The sequence below is a fragment of the Enhydra lutris genome, unplaced genomic scaffold (genome assembly GCF_002288905.1).
Source record: "Enhydra lutris kenyoni isolate GAN:26980312 unplaced genomic scaffold, ASM228890v2 scaffoldscaffold66, whole genome shotgun sequence".
Classification (NCBI taxonomy): Eukaryota; Metazoa; Chordata; class Mammalia; order Carnivora; family Mustelidae; genus Enhydra; species Enhydra lutris.
The window spans coordinates 9,813,138-9,826,408 of NW_019154150.1; the positions used below are offsets into that span (position 1 = coordinate 9,813,138).

The window sequence follows — 13,271 nt, forward strand, 5'->3', positions numbered from 1 at the left end:
TGATGATAATGAAGTGATGATGGTGATGGTGATGGTGATGATGGGGATAATAATGATGTGATGATGATGACACCTCCCACCACAATCTCAGAATACGGTGAATTATTTACTATCTTCCTACAGAAAGCAAACACAGGAAAATCTACAATATGGATTTTCTTCAGGAAGTATGCTTGCTATTCTCCAAACTTAAGCCACCATGAAAAAGTTGAGATAGAGTCCATATAGCTAGCAGGCTTCTCTTGTAGAGGACAGGGTGCTCAATGGGTGGCATAAAGGTTACAATGTTCAACATGGAATTAGTTGTTAGATTTCCAATGAATGGAAAATGAGAATTTAAAAAAAAAGAATTATTCATTTGGACATTCACAGTGAGCATCAAGCAGCCTAGTTACATCCAAATATATTCTTCATGTTTGTATCAAAAATATCCCATTTTGAACCAAATGAATTTTTAAAGGATTTTTAGGTGCAGAATATAGATACTATTTTTCTCATAGTATTACATATAATTCTTGAATACTTATTTTATATCAGAAAGAGTTACTTATATAGTCCATTTTATTATGTAAAATGCTAGATGCAGTTATGTGACTTCAAAGGAATTTCATAAAGTCATAAATTCCTCAGCCTCTGCCTACCTATCTCATGCACCCCATGTTTTCTCACCATTACTTGTCCAACTATGTTTCATATTTAAAATAATGACAATGAAAGAAGGGAACCAGGCCTCCTGTACAAAAACAAGCCCATATTTCTCTTCTCATAAAAAATGTTAAAAAATGAATTGTCTATCTGCTTGGAAGACCAGGCCATTCTAATGAACTATGAAGCTCTGAAAAATCCCAAACCTCTTTTCAACCTCAAGCTGATCATCTGTGTTATTCATTCACAGTAAATCTATGCCTGAACATGTTTGGTTTTTACCAAATGATGTCTCATTATCCCCAAGCTGAAACTATGCTGAAAGCCAACCTCTTGCTTTCCTTTAACTACATGCACCACCAGAAATACAATCATTTCTGAGTACCCTCTCTTACCACTCCTTGGCTAGTGATTACTCCCAGACTCCTCTGCCTTTGAGATTGTGTTCTTACCTTTTATCTGTGTTCTCCTTTCCTCTTCTTTTCCTGGTTGCTGGCCCTCCACCCTTGCACACATATCAGTCCACAGACTCAGTTCCAGTGCCACCCTTGATGTCTCCTCCTAAAACCAGAGAAGTCCAGGGGCTGTAATGGAGTTGGGAGGCCATCTTTTTCAGCCCCTAATTTTAGGTAAAGCCTGAATGCAATCCCTCTCCCACCAAAGGCCAGCCTATCTGGCCCCCCTCTGCAAGTGTCTCTTGAGTACTATCCCTTGGAGGGGCCTGCAACCAAGATGGAAATTCTGCTCTGGCCCCACGTGACTCGCAGACCAAGCCCTACTTTCCCATCTCCTTCAAGAACAGTCCAGTACTTAGACTAGGTCTTACTTATCCTCATTCCATTGTGACCCCTCATTCCTCATTCCATTGTGACTACAGCCAGCACAACTGACTGGTCCTCACATTTGATCTGTGCTGCACCCACTTCATCCCCCAGAATCACAGGCTCTTCCTGTATTCATACTCAGCTACAAGGAGAGTGGCCATGTTCTTATGAGACAGAGCTGAATAGGCTGGTCCTCACAAGGACCCAGGCCCCTTCTCTTTGCCAGGTTGTCTCCATGCTTCTCCTGAGAGCATCCTCACCTTCTGCCCTCTTCATCATGTCCCTTTGCTCCTGACATGCTCCATAGCTGGCATTACTACTTTACCAAGAGTTACCACTGCCTGGGGGACCATCATATCAGCCTTTCATAGGGTATCAGAGAATATGTCTAATAAAAGAGAAATTTCACCTGCCTTCAGGCCTTAAATTAGGGTAACCGACCCTTGCCAGAAGGCCACGGGTCTTCAAAGCCCAAGATAAATCTGGCACGGCTTCTTGGTGCATCAATTTTACTTTAATAACAGTAACTTCAAACTTGTTAAATATTGAAATAAAGCATGAATTATTGGAGTACAGCAGAGAATGCATATTAATTCTTAAAGACAAAACTTTAAGACTTGTAGGAGATTTTGAAATTTGGGTGGAAAATATCAGTATGATTCCAGATGACTCATACTTCCTCACACCACCCCATTGCCCCCCAGGTGCAGACATTCACTCTTCTCAGTACTGAGAACATTGGAGGGACAAGGCTTTATGACTGATTCCCATTGTTTAAGGTGGTTCCTGTTGATGGGAATACATTTTGTATTTTATAGATATGGCCCTTTCCCCTCCAGCCCTGCCACTGACCATCTTCTTGAAACCATTCTAGATGCTGTGCTTGAGAAGAGTTGCAGGACCGAAGTGGCTTTAGAATGTTTTCTTCTGGACTGACATTTGCAGTGGAATTTTTTGGGAGAAGGTTACAAAGAAATTGATATCTCAATAACAATTATGAATAATTACAATTTTTCTTTTTTCTTCCTCTTATAAACACAGCTGCAATGAACATTCTTATCATCATATCTGTGTCTGTACCATTAATTATTTCTCTGATGATAACAGGGATGGTGGCTCATTCTAAAAAGTAAAAGTTGACCTACTATTTCTATATTTCTATTTTTATAAGCCCCACAACTAGGTCATGAATAAGAAGCAATTCTTGTATGCCAGAAAGAAGTGTACCTGTGAATGCCAAGGTTGGATTAAGGTTTGTAAGGTGTGATCTTCAGGTCCCTTGGCCACATCTGACCATAGACCAAATCACCCAAACATCCCAAATATAATAAGAAACAAAAGTAGGGAGGAGACATGTGTAGGGAAACCTAAAACTGGATTCCAAGACCAAGTCACTACAATCATGAACGCACAGAAAGCACTTTTAGTGCTTTATACTAAATCTAGCTGGAATACAAAAATCCAGAAGAATGGTATGGATAAAATGCTACAGCAGAGAGCCATGCACTTGAGGGCCATAAGAGGAGCTGAAACTTAACAGATGAAATTATACCTTTCTTCCTCAAATTGTGGGTTTTAAAGAATATGGACTAGCAAGAGAAAATCTGTATGTAACCCATGCTACAATGATATGCAACCAATACTTGTCTGGTTCTTCTGATGCTCGTCCTACAAGCTCTGAGCATCACCTATACCCATAAAAACTGAGAGGGCATGTCACTACACCCCAGCATTCTTTCTACATCCTGGAAGTACCCACTGAATATGTATACTGGTGTGGGGAAGGAACTCCAACTGACATCAACTGAGTACCAGTATACTGGTGCTTTACACTTGCTGACAATTTCATTCTCATGACCACCATAAAAATTAATCTTATTATCAGCACCTTCCAGATAAAAACACCACAGATAATGGAAAATATGGATTTGTTGAATATATATTAAATTTGACCTGCAGTCCCAAAGGCAACACAGAAATGCAATTGTAGAGGCAGACATATGGGACCTTTCTAAGGTGGTCATAAAGAAATAAAGAGCTGTGAGCACAGTAATGACCCATTGAAATAGAGATGGGTGTGGCCAGAGTTCAGAGAAGGGTTGCATTCCATTATGGAAAATGATGAGAAGGCCCAGAGTCCATAGAAACCTCAAAGATGCTCTTTCTATAGTTTTGTTTAGGGCCAAATTATGGCTTTTGAGCTCTCTGATGAAAGGTAACCCCAGTAATTTTTCAAGGTCAATACAAGCAGTGACCTTCAAGTCAAACTCTGTTGCCTCTGAATCGCAAAAGACAATAATTACACCACATCTATAGCATCTCTGCAGCAAAATTGAAAAGAATGTTATCCTCTCTGATTCCCCAATCCCTCAGAAAACAATAGGGACCAGAGGAATGTGGCATTGCTCAGAACAGGTGAGTAACTCAATAGTGTGATTTTTATATTCATGTTGATTAAAGATGTCACCTTGCTTCAACAAGCTTCAAGAACTGCCCAGATGGATCCTTTTTTCTCATGACTCATAAATTACACAGTTCGCTGAATCTGTAATTCACAGAAACATATCATGGTGTCGGCCTTGTAAATGCCAATGCCGAAGCACCAGCACCTTTCATTATACACTGTGATTATGGATTAAATGATTTCATAAACATATTGGGTGTTTCACATTTGGTATGTGGCTGTCTTAGAGTCCCTACAATCTGTCATCGCTGTTAATGAGATATCGACCTCCTGGTAATCCAAGCAAAAAAAGTTCCCCTTTGAATGTCAGCCAAGAAGAAAACCCTCCAGAAATTCCACAAACTGCTCTCAAACTCCATAAGTAGAATGGCCTCAAGAAAAAGGCCAGCAACATGACCGGATGTCAAGGGCTGTGTCTGAGCAACATGAAGTATAGGCATTAGTGATGTTTGCAATTCCTTCTCTCCCCAGTGCAACAAGGACCATCTTAAGCAGGTGAAGCCCTTAAAGTAGGTTTCTCCAGCATTTCACTAAAGAATCCCTACCAGCAGAAAAGGATGAACTATGTGTACACAAGTCCTGGAGGTAGGGCTGCTAGATCCTACTATAATTTCAAAATTTACTAGAAGTCTTGGATGATATCTTTTAAAGTTTATTATATACTTTACATCCTGTTCCACAAGAGTTCCCAACTTAATATGGTATGTAAGTGAAATAATCCAGGAAGTGGAGCCATCTTTTATCTTGGATATTGAGTAGGCTGTGGTCTTTACTCACACTAGAGCCCCAGGGATCTCAAACCTCCACTTTCAGAGCTTCAGTCTTCAGGAGATTCCTAAATGAAACTAATTTCATGTAATGCCAAAATGGGGAAATTGCTAAGATTGAACCTACTTTGCAGTTGCAGAAGAGTCTCAATGTCTTCTTTCATAGGTGAATTAAGACGTTCCTCTATATTGTTGCCAGATTTCATTTTCAAATTTTGCCCTTGTATTACTATTTGTATATCATAGGTCAAAGATCTAGATAACTGGGGTTTTATATACATCTCTATTTTAGCAATGAAACTACAGCTTGGGTGGAACATCACTAAGCAAACCCAGAAAGCAGATCAGATGCCAACCTTCATGTGTATAACAATGCTTGCAATTGGGATTTTAGAGTCTTTAAAGGTCTTTTTACCAAAGGATCTGTAAGATATATGACAGTTGTATATATCTATAGTGGTGCCTCAAACTTCTTGTTCACATAAACCCTAAGAGAAACTTAAAAAACATTGAACCTAAGCATTTTCTTATCAAGGTCGATGGCATAAGCCCAAGAGGTGAGACAAATCACACAAACACATTTAAAATCTTCACTTGCATCCCACTTGCTAAGATTCCATTGCTTAAATGAAGTCACATGGTCAAGTCCAACATCAAAGGAGTGGGGAAATGTACTCCCTTTGCTGCAAGGGTGATGAGTGAAGAGTTGAGAACATAAATCCAACTGATCATTTTGTTGTTGTTGTTGTTTTCGAAGGTTAGACAATTTATTGAGAGCCCCCTTTCCTCTGTCTTTAGGTCACTTTTTCCTCTTGTAGACCTTGTGTGCTAGCCCCAGAAACATGGCTTGGGGCAGAGGCATGGCTCGATGAGGCCCAGAAGGTGGTTGCAGCTGTCTAGCCCATACTGCATGAACACAGCTGGCAGGTTCAGCTCCTTATACAGTGTCTTCACCCAGGGCCACCTTCTTGGCCTCCTTCTGCCCATAACTCTCCTGAAGGATCTTGTACTGTTCTAGAGAGGCCTGCTGCAGATACTGAACCACCAGCCAACTACATTTTTTGTCCTGGATGTCTGTGTCAATTTTTTTTTCATGGTCTATAATATTTTTATTTGACTGCCACAAAATAAAACCTTATTTGCTCACATGCCTAGCATATCTGCAAACAAATAAAAGTGAACCTCTAACCCTAAGAATCTACAGTCCACCTTAAAATGAACACTGATACTTTACATTCATGTTTAACTCTATAATATAAAGATGTTAGAAACTCAGCTGAAAACAAACTTCCCAAGCAGACTTTCTGGCTTGATAGATGCCTCTTCATGAAACACATTTATATTAATGTATTTTTGTTTCACCTGTCTACCCTAGATCAGCTTAATCTGTGTGGACATCATTCTTGTATTACTTCTTAGGAGGTAGTAATAATGGTTTCACATGTTAGAAATACTGACTTGCTATGATTTTCTCATTTGCTATGGAACCTTTGGGGATTCCAGCAAGTTTTTTTTTTTATCATTCTTTTTATTTATTTTCAGCATAACAGTATTCATTGTTTTTGTACCACACCCAGTGCTCCATGCAATCTGTGCCCTCTCTAATACCCACCACCTGGTTCCCCCAACCTCCCACCCCCCCACCTCTTCAAACCCTTCAGATTGTTTTTCAGAGTCCATAGTCTCTCATTGTTCACCTCCCCTTCCAATTTCCCCCAACTCCCTTCTCCTAACTCCCCATGTCCTCCATGCTATTTGTTATGCTCCACAAATAAGTGAAACCATATGATAATTGACTCTCTCTGCTTGACTTATTTGTCTGTGTCAATTTTATCTGTCACACTATGGTCCCCAGAAAGATCATGGTAATCATCCTGAATCTGAAAGAACTCCCTTATCTTCAGCAGGATTCTTTTGGCATTGGCATGCTTTTCTCCCCATCTATGCCCGCCATATCCACAGCAGCAGCCACAGGAACATAGAATATATAGAATGCAGTCTTGTACTTGACAATACATTTATACCTCTTTTCAGTGATTCTGCCAAGATCCATATTATCCTGGGAGGCTGTGATGAGGTCCGTCTGATCTCAGTCTTATAGGAACTCTGTAGGAAAAGCTCAATCTGTTTCAGATAATAAGGCTGATCCTGGCAGTAGAGATTTAGCAGGTGGTATATATATGCTTCCAGAAACAAAACTTCAGTGATGGCATTCAAACCTATGCCAGGCTTGTGATACCTGCAGATCCTTGTATGCCCCGTCCAGTGAGAGATGAATCCATGATGTCATCTGACACCAGGAAGAAAGCCTGGAGCATTTCCACACACCAGCCCACAGTCAGGGCCTGCTGGAGACTATCAGCATCCTGCTTCCCTGGCTCCACCAGCTCCTGAAAATCTAACAGCACTGTCAAACCCCACTGGTACTTGCCTTGGATGGCATTGTATCCCAAGACCTCCTTAAGCCAGGCAATTCCATCTCCTGTCTCCAGGTGGGTCATGCTATCCTCAGTCAGCACCTTGACCATCTGAGAGAAGTGCTAGATGAAATTCTGCTTTACTTGGGCATAAGGATCCAATTTCTGGTCCCCATCCATTCTGAAGGAGGAGTAAAGTGCCTGCTCCTGGATGCCAGCTCTTGGTCTAAATCTAATTGATCATTTAAGATTTAAAATTTTTCTCCTGATTGAATTATCATTATAATTATTGCAAACAGATATTAAAACACAAAAATATAATATCTGAAAAATAATTGTTAAACATAAATAATTTTTATGGAAAACACATCTCTTAATGATATGAAATTTTAAAAAATATGTCCTATATCTGTGCATAAATATTATAAACACAAAAGAAGCAAGATTCAGCATTAATTTCATAACAAATTTTCATTTTTATAGATAAGAGCGTTGAGAAATTTTGTTTACATAACTATAGCTATGAAGAGATTTTCATAACGATGTGCTGAGTTCTTTGAACTCTTCGTTATATACCAAAAATCACATGGTGATCCACCATCAAAAACTAATTTTAATGTTCTATATGCTGACAACTTAATTTCAGTCTTCCTTCAATTTTGCTGAAAACAAAGAATAAGAAACTATGTTTTTTGCAAAATATATCATTCTGTTTATTCACTTTTTCAGTTTCTAGGATGTACATTTAAAGAACTTTATCAGGACCTGTCAAGTGACTGTTAATTATATCTGGTTATTTCTGATATTCTCATTTACGGTCACTTGTTTAACACAATATACTCAAAAAAGGATGGGGAAATAGAGTGTAGCTAATTTTAACTCAGCTGTGCCAAGGCAATATTTCATGAGGGGATGCTTTTACTATTTATTTATTTTGGGGGGGGGGTAACAGCCTTATTTTTTATAATGTTCAATTAGCCAACATATAGTACATTATTAGTTTTTGATGTAGTGTTCAACAATTCATTAGCTGCATATAACAGCCAGTGATCATTTGATATATAACATGCCCTTTTTAATACCCATCACCCTGTTACCCCATCTCCCTGTCCCCCTCCCTTCTGTAACCTCAGTTTGGTTCCCAGAATCCAGAGTCTCTTATGGTTTGTGTCCCTCTCTGATTTCTTCCCCTTCAGTTTTCCCTTCCTTCCCCTGCAGTCATCCATGCTATCCCTTATGTTCCATATAAGAGTGAAAGTATATGATAATTGTCCTTCTCTGCTTGACTTATTTCACTTAGCATAATCCTCTCCAGTTCCATCCATGTTGTTGCAAATGGTAGGTATTCATCTTTTCTGAGGGCTGAGTAATATTCCATTGTATATAGGAACCACATCTTCTTTATCCATTCATTTGTGGAAGAGCATCACAGCTTCTTCCACAGTTTGGCTCTTGTGGGCATTGTTGCTATGAACATTGGGATGCTTTTACTTGATAACAAAGCTTGTAGCAGCAGGTAAACTATTTTCATATAACCTGATGATAAAGCCACTCCTAACATCAAACTAATCATCAAATCAGAGTTCCTGTCCATCCAGATAATCTAATTTCATTTTTCAATTCAAATGAACATATTAATATAGGACCCAATGATTCCCATCTCAATTTGGAAAGCAACAGTAGTTTAGCATAGTTTGAGCCTATTTTCTTCAATAATCAATTTTAAAAGCTTTGAGTTGAACATCCTAGATTTATTATATTGACCAGTTTAATGGCATTATCCAATGGCACATGAAAATTGTGACTTATCTTTTTAGAAATGAAACCTTATGTATGAGTAAAAATGTATTCCTAAGTGCAAGGAGCATTTAAACCACAAATATGAAGAATAAAACTGGTGTTTTCCCAGGCATTGAAATAGCCAGTGATCAAAGAAGCTTACATATTCTTCCCAAAAGAAACCCAAACCAACTCACTTATAGGACTGGGCATGTACCAATCCATATTAACAGAAGAGGAAAACCCAAATCACACCAAGAAAAGAAACAGTGGCTCTGTAAATAAAAATGTCATACAGGAATTTTGCTAAGCCTTGACTGGCAGTGTAAAACTCTGATTATTTTTACCATAAAATGGCTGTCTTTCATTCTTTCCCCTATTTTCATGGATCCTTGGCCTTCAAGAGTTCTACCTAGAAGGGAAGGGAAGGGAAGGGAAGGGAAGGAAAAGAAAAGGAAGGGAATGGGATGATTGACAGCTGGTGAGGAGGATGAAACAGCAGAGGGTTTCAAGCTCTGAGAACCAAAAGGAACATGGAGAGAGTAGGACCTTTGCGGAGTGAAGTTCCCTAGAGGCTGTCAGCAAACTAGTTAAAAGTGGATGAAAGGAGGGAAATCTGAAGCCACCTCCCTTTCCACTCTCCATTCCAGGATGCCTTCTATGTCACTGATGGACTTTTAAGAAAGTCTTCTTTCTCTGCTGGACTTTGCTGTCCTACCCATCAGGTATTCATGGCTTTGCAAATAGACTTGCATTTAGGGTCTACCTACAATATAAATGTGATTTGAAAAAAGAAGAAAAATTCCAATGAGGTTCGAAGTTTTCACTTTTCCAAGAAGGAGGAAAGAGAGTGGCCCAATACCCATGGGAAATACCTGAGGCCCACTACAAGAAGCCACAGGGCCAGTCAGTTCCTAGAGGAGGTAAGACTGAAAGGAAGCAAAATCTGAACCTGTCAAATATCCCAAAACACACAGCTTCCACTCTCCACAACTGGATGAATCCTTCACATCTCATTCACATTCAACTTCCTGAATCTTAGAGTCAAACAGGCCCTCGAGGTTGCTTGTCTTTAGGAAAGTGCACTATGATTATCTTCGTGAACCAAATGAAGCCCAGAGACTTTCCAGAGTCCTCTAGTTAGGAAGTGGTGCAGAGATTAGAATTCAAGTCACCTGTCTCTCAGCTCAAAGAGACAAGCCAAAGACTACAAAGTAGGCAGGCATCATTTTGTATAAATGGACAAATAAAACATTTGAAGTTTATCATCCTATTAAAGAATGAATTCAACTGAGAAATTTGAAGATCTAATTGTCTTTTTTAAACAATTCATAAATCAGGTAGCATCCCATCCAGTAGAGGGATGCTCAAAGGAATTGTACAAAGTGGAAGGTTTACAGGAAGGAGGCTTCCTTTACAGGAAAGAGGGTGGAGCAAGAGTTATTAGGAAAAGAAAATAAAGGATTGTTCCAGTCGAGGTCACCTTTCATTAGGGATGAGAGTATAGAGTCATATCATGCAGATTATGTCACCTTCCTATGGGGGATGGACAGCCCATGTGAGAGATTACCTCACTGGTGCTGACCAGAAAACTCCTGACTGACACGTTGAGACTACATTTCTGGGGGAGGTTGAAACTGCACTTAGGTTAGGTATTAAACTCGGGTTTGGGGACATGGCCTAGCATAAGTGACTACATCTTGGGTCTGTGGTTTTCTTTTTGACAATTCTTTCACAATTTTTTCCTTCTATCTTCCCCTTCTTTCTCTCTTTCTTCCATGGAATATAATCATGCTGTGGATTTTCTATTCTTTTTTTTTAAACAATTTTATTCTTACTTTATTCTTATTATCATATTTTTCATAGCTGAACATGAGATTCGAGACTCAAAAGATCTTCTTTTCAATGCACAAAGAAATTGGTGACCACGTTACCATTAATCATTATAACCCATCTTGTTTGGCAGAATTCTAAGATGACCTTGAAGTGACATTTGCTCTGATATACATTCTCCCCTTTGTGAGTGGAAGGAGCCTGTGAATATGATGAGAAATTGTTCTCATGATTAGATTATGTTATATGGCATAGTTAATTTTAAGAAAGGGAGATGGGCCAGATGGGCCTCACTTAACTACATTAGTTCTTTAAAAGCAGAGAGTTTTCTCTGGCTGATGGCAAAAGAAGTCAGTGATTCAAACATCTGGAGGATTCAACATGCCACTCTTGGCTTGAAGATGAAGAAGGCTATGTGAAAAGAACCCACAAGCTGCCTCTAGTTGCTGAGAGTGAGCTCCAGTCAACAGCCAGCAAGAAAATAAGACCTTAGTCCTACAATCACAATGAACTAGATTCTACCAATGACCTGAATAAACTTGGAGACTGATTCTTTCCTGAGAGATCCAGGTAAGAATGTACCTTTGAGCCCTGGAGGAGAGAATCCAACCATGCCTTACTGAACTTCTAACATACAGACCTGTGAGCTAATAAGTAGGTATTGCTTTAACCTTCTAGGTGTGTGGCAATCTGTTATGCAAACAACCAATACCCCAGTCTTGGATTTAAAATAAGTATATTCTCACAAAGAGAATAAAATCAAGGGAAAATTTTTTAAGAACGCTGTTTTTCCTGGTAATCCAATGACTGGACATGGATTTATATACCCTGGATGTACTAGAATTGGCTTAGAGTTGGGAGTTATCTATTGAGAAAACATGATTTCTTTTGAATAGTATGTGTAATTAACAGTCATCCCTTCTGATACTTGAAGTTACAAATGTTGAACTCTTGAAGGGAAAAGAAAAGCTTCAAAAAGGAATAGTAATTGTTTCTAGAGCTAAAGAGGACAGAGGAACAGGTTTTTTCTGTATCTCATATTTGTATTTGAAACACAGGGGTCACTAGAATTCACGGTGGTCATACTTATATCCAAAATTCATATGCTATCTCCTCTAAAGGTGCTATTACCAAAAAAGAAAGTTAAACATGTAAAGACCGGCGGCGGGGGACGGGGGGGGGGGGAAGATGCCAGATGTAAATCTACAGTTTTAGTAGTTGGGCAGTAAATAACAGAGGAAAGGGTGAATATCTCCGAAAAATATCTTTAACTGTCATTATTGGGATAGTAAATTCAACTAACTGTAAAAACGTGCCTCTTATAGAAATGGCTTTGTGAAATTATTCTCCAGGAAATGTGAAACTTTATACATTCATTCCATCAAAAGAGAATTTAAAACCACTCATCCATTACCAGTTTACAGATAATAAGAGATGAAGGTTCTGTATCAATACTAACAGATATACTGCTAAGGTTAAGACATTTTCACAATAGCAGTACAAAAAAGGAGCCCTATAGCAGCTTCCCTGATCCTGAAACAGCCTAACAATAGCGAGGTTGCTGGCCTACCCCAGCTGTGCCTGCCTAAGAGGCAGGGAAGACGAAATTTATCAGTGAGACTGTAGAATTCTCTAAAACCTTCATTCCAATCGTTATTGGTCTTAACTTCCTTACACTAGAGCTATCTAGTTACAAAATGCTAGCCGAGATGTATGTCTTTATACCATAGTTGTTATGTTTATCTTTGAATTTGTTTCAAGAGCCAAAATTTATCATGGTACATTGAATTAATAGAATCAATACATCATGTACATTGAATCAATATAATAAGTTAAACTTTTGTAAATATTTCCCAATTCATGTCCCCTTATCAGTAAGCCAGTTCCTCTGCCTGCACCAAATCGATTATGCCTGAAAAGAAAGTAGGGCAAATATTGTATCAGCAAAGAGGATGACATGATGGAGGGTAGCCCATACCCAACAAGAGAGAAAGGAAGCCCACCCAATTAGCTCTGGAAGACCCAGGCATTTCATGGTATCTAGAAGGTGAGGAGTCTCTGGAAGGAAAGCTTGAGCTATAACAAGAGAAATAAAGAAGTGAGAGTTTCTTTATACATTTGAATATGATGTAAGTAAATCTGGAATCCTTTCATACAAAGGTTTGACAGTAGATTCAACAGAGGGAAGTGGGGGAAGATTGGAGTTACCAATGGCCCGCAGCAATAGAGTCAGAATGAACTCAGAAACTTGCATCTTAGGATAGGGGTTGGTGCTGGGTTCGTATTGCATGTTAATGTGTTGAATGATCCAGCTTGACCAACTAGACCTGGCTTGCCTGGCTATTTCGTGGTTTTATCACAGAAGTCCCATGTCTCAGGAACCCTTCAGTACTGCATGAAACCTGTCTCTGCGTATATCAGCTTGCAACTATGCATTATGAGTACATGTAGTAGGAAATGTAAGACAGAGAAATTTAATTAGATTAGGTACCTAATTAACACAGATTTTAATAATGTGGCATTGCTAACCTTATCTTCAAGG

At 39.1% G+C, this 13,271-nt stretch overlaps 1 pseudogene; it reads right to left on the minus strand.

Moving 5' to 3' along the window:
• Window positions 1-5,499: 5,499 nt before the first annotated feature.
• On the minus strand, window positions 5,500-7,285 carry LOC111159148 (annotated as a pseudogene).
• Window positions 7,286-13,271: the final 5,986 nt, after the last annotated feature.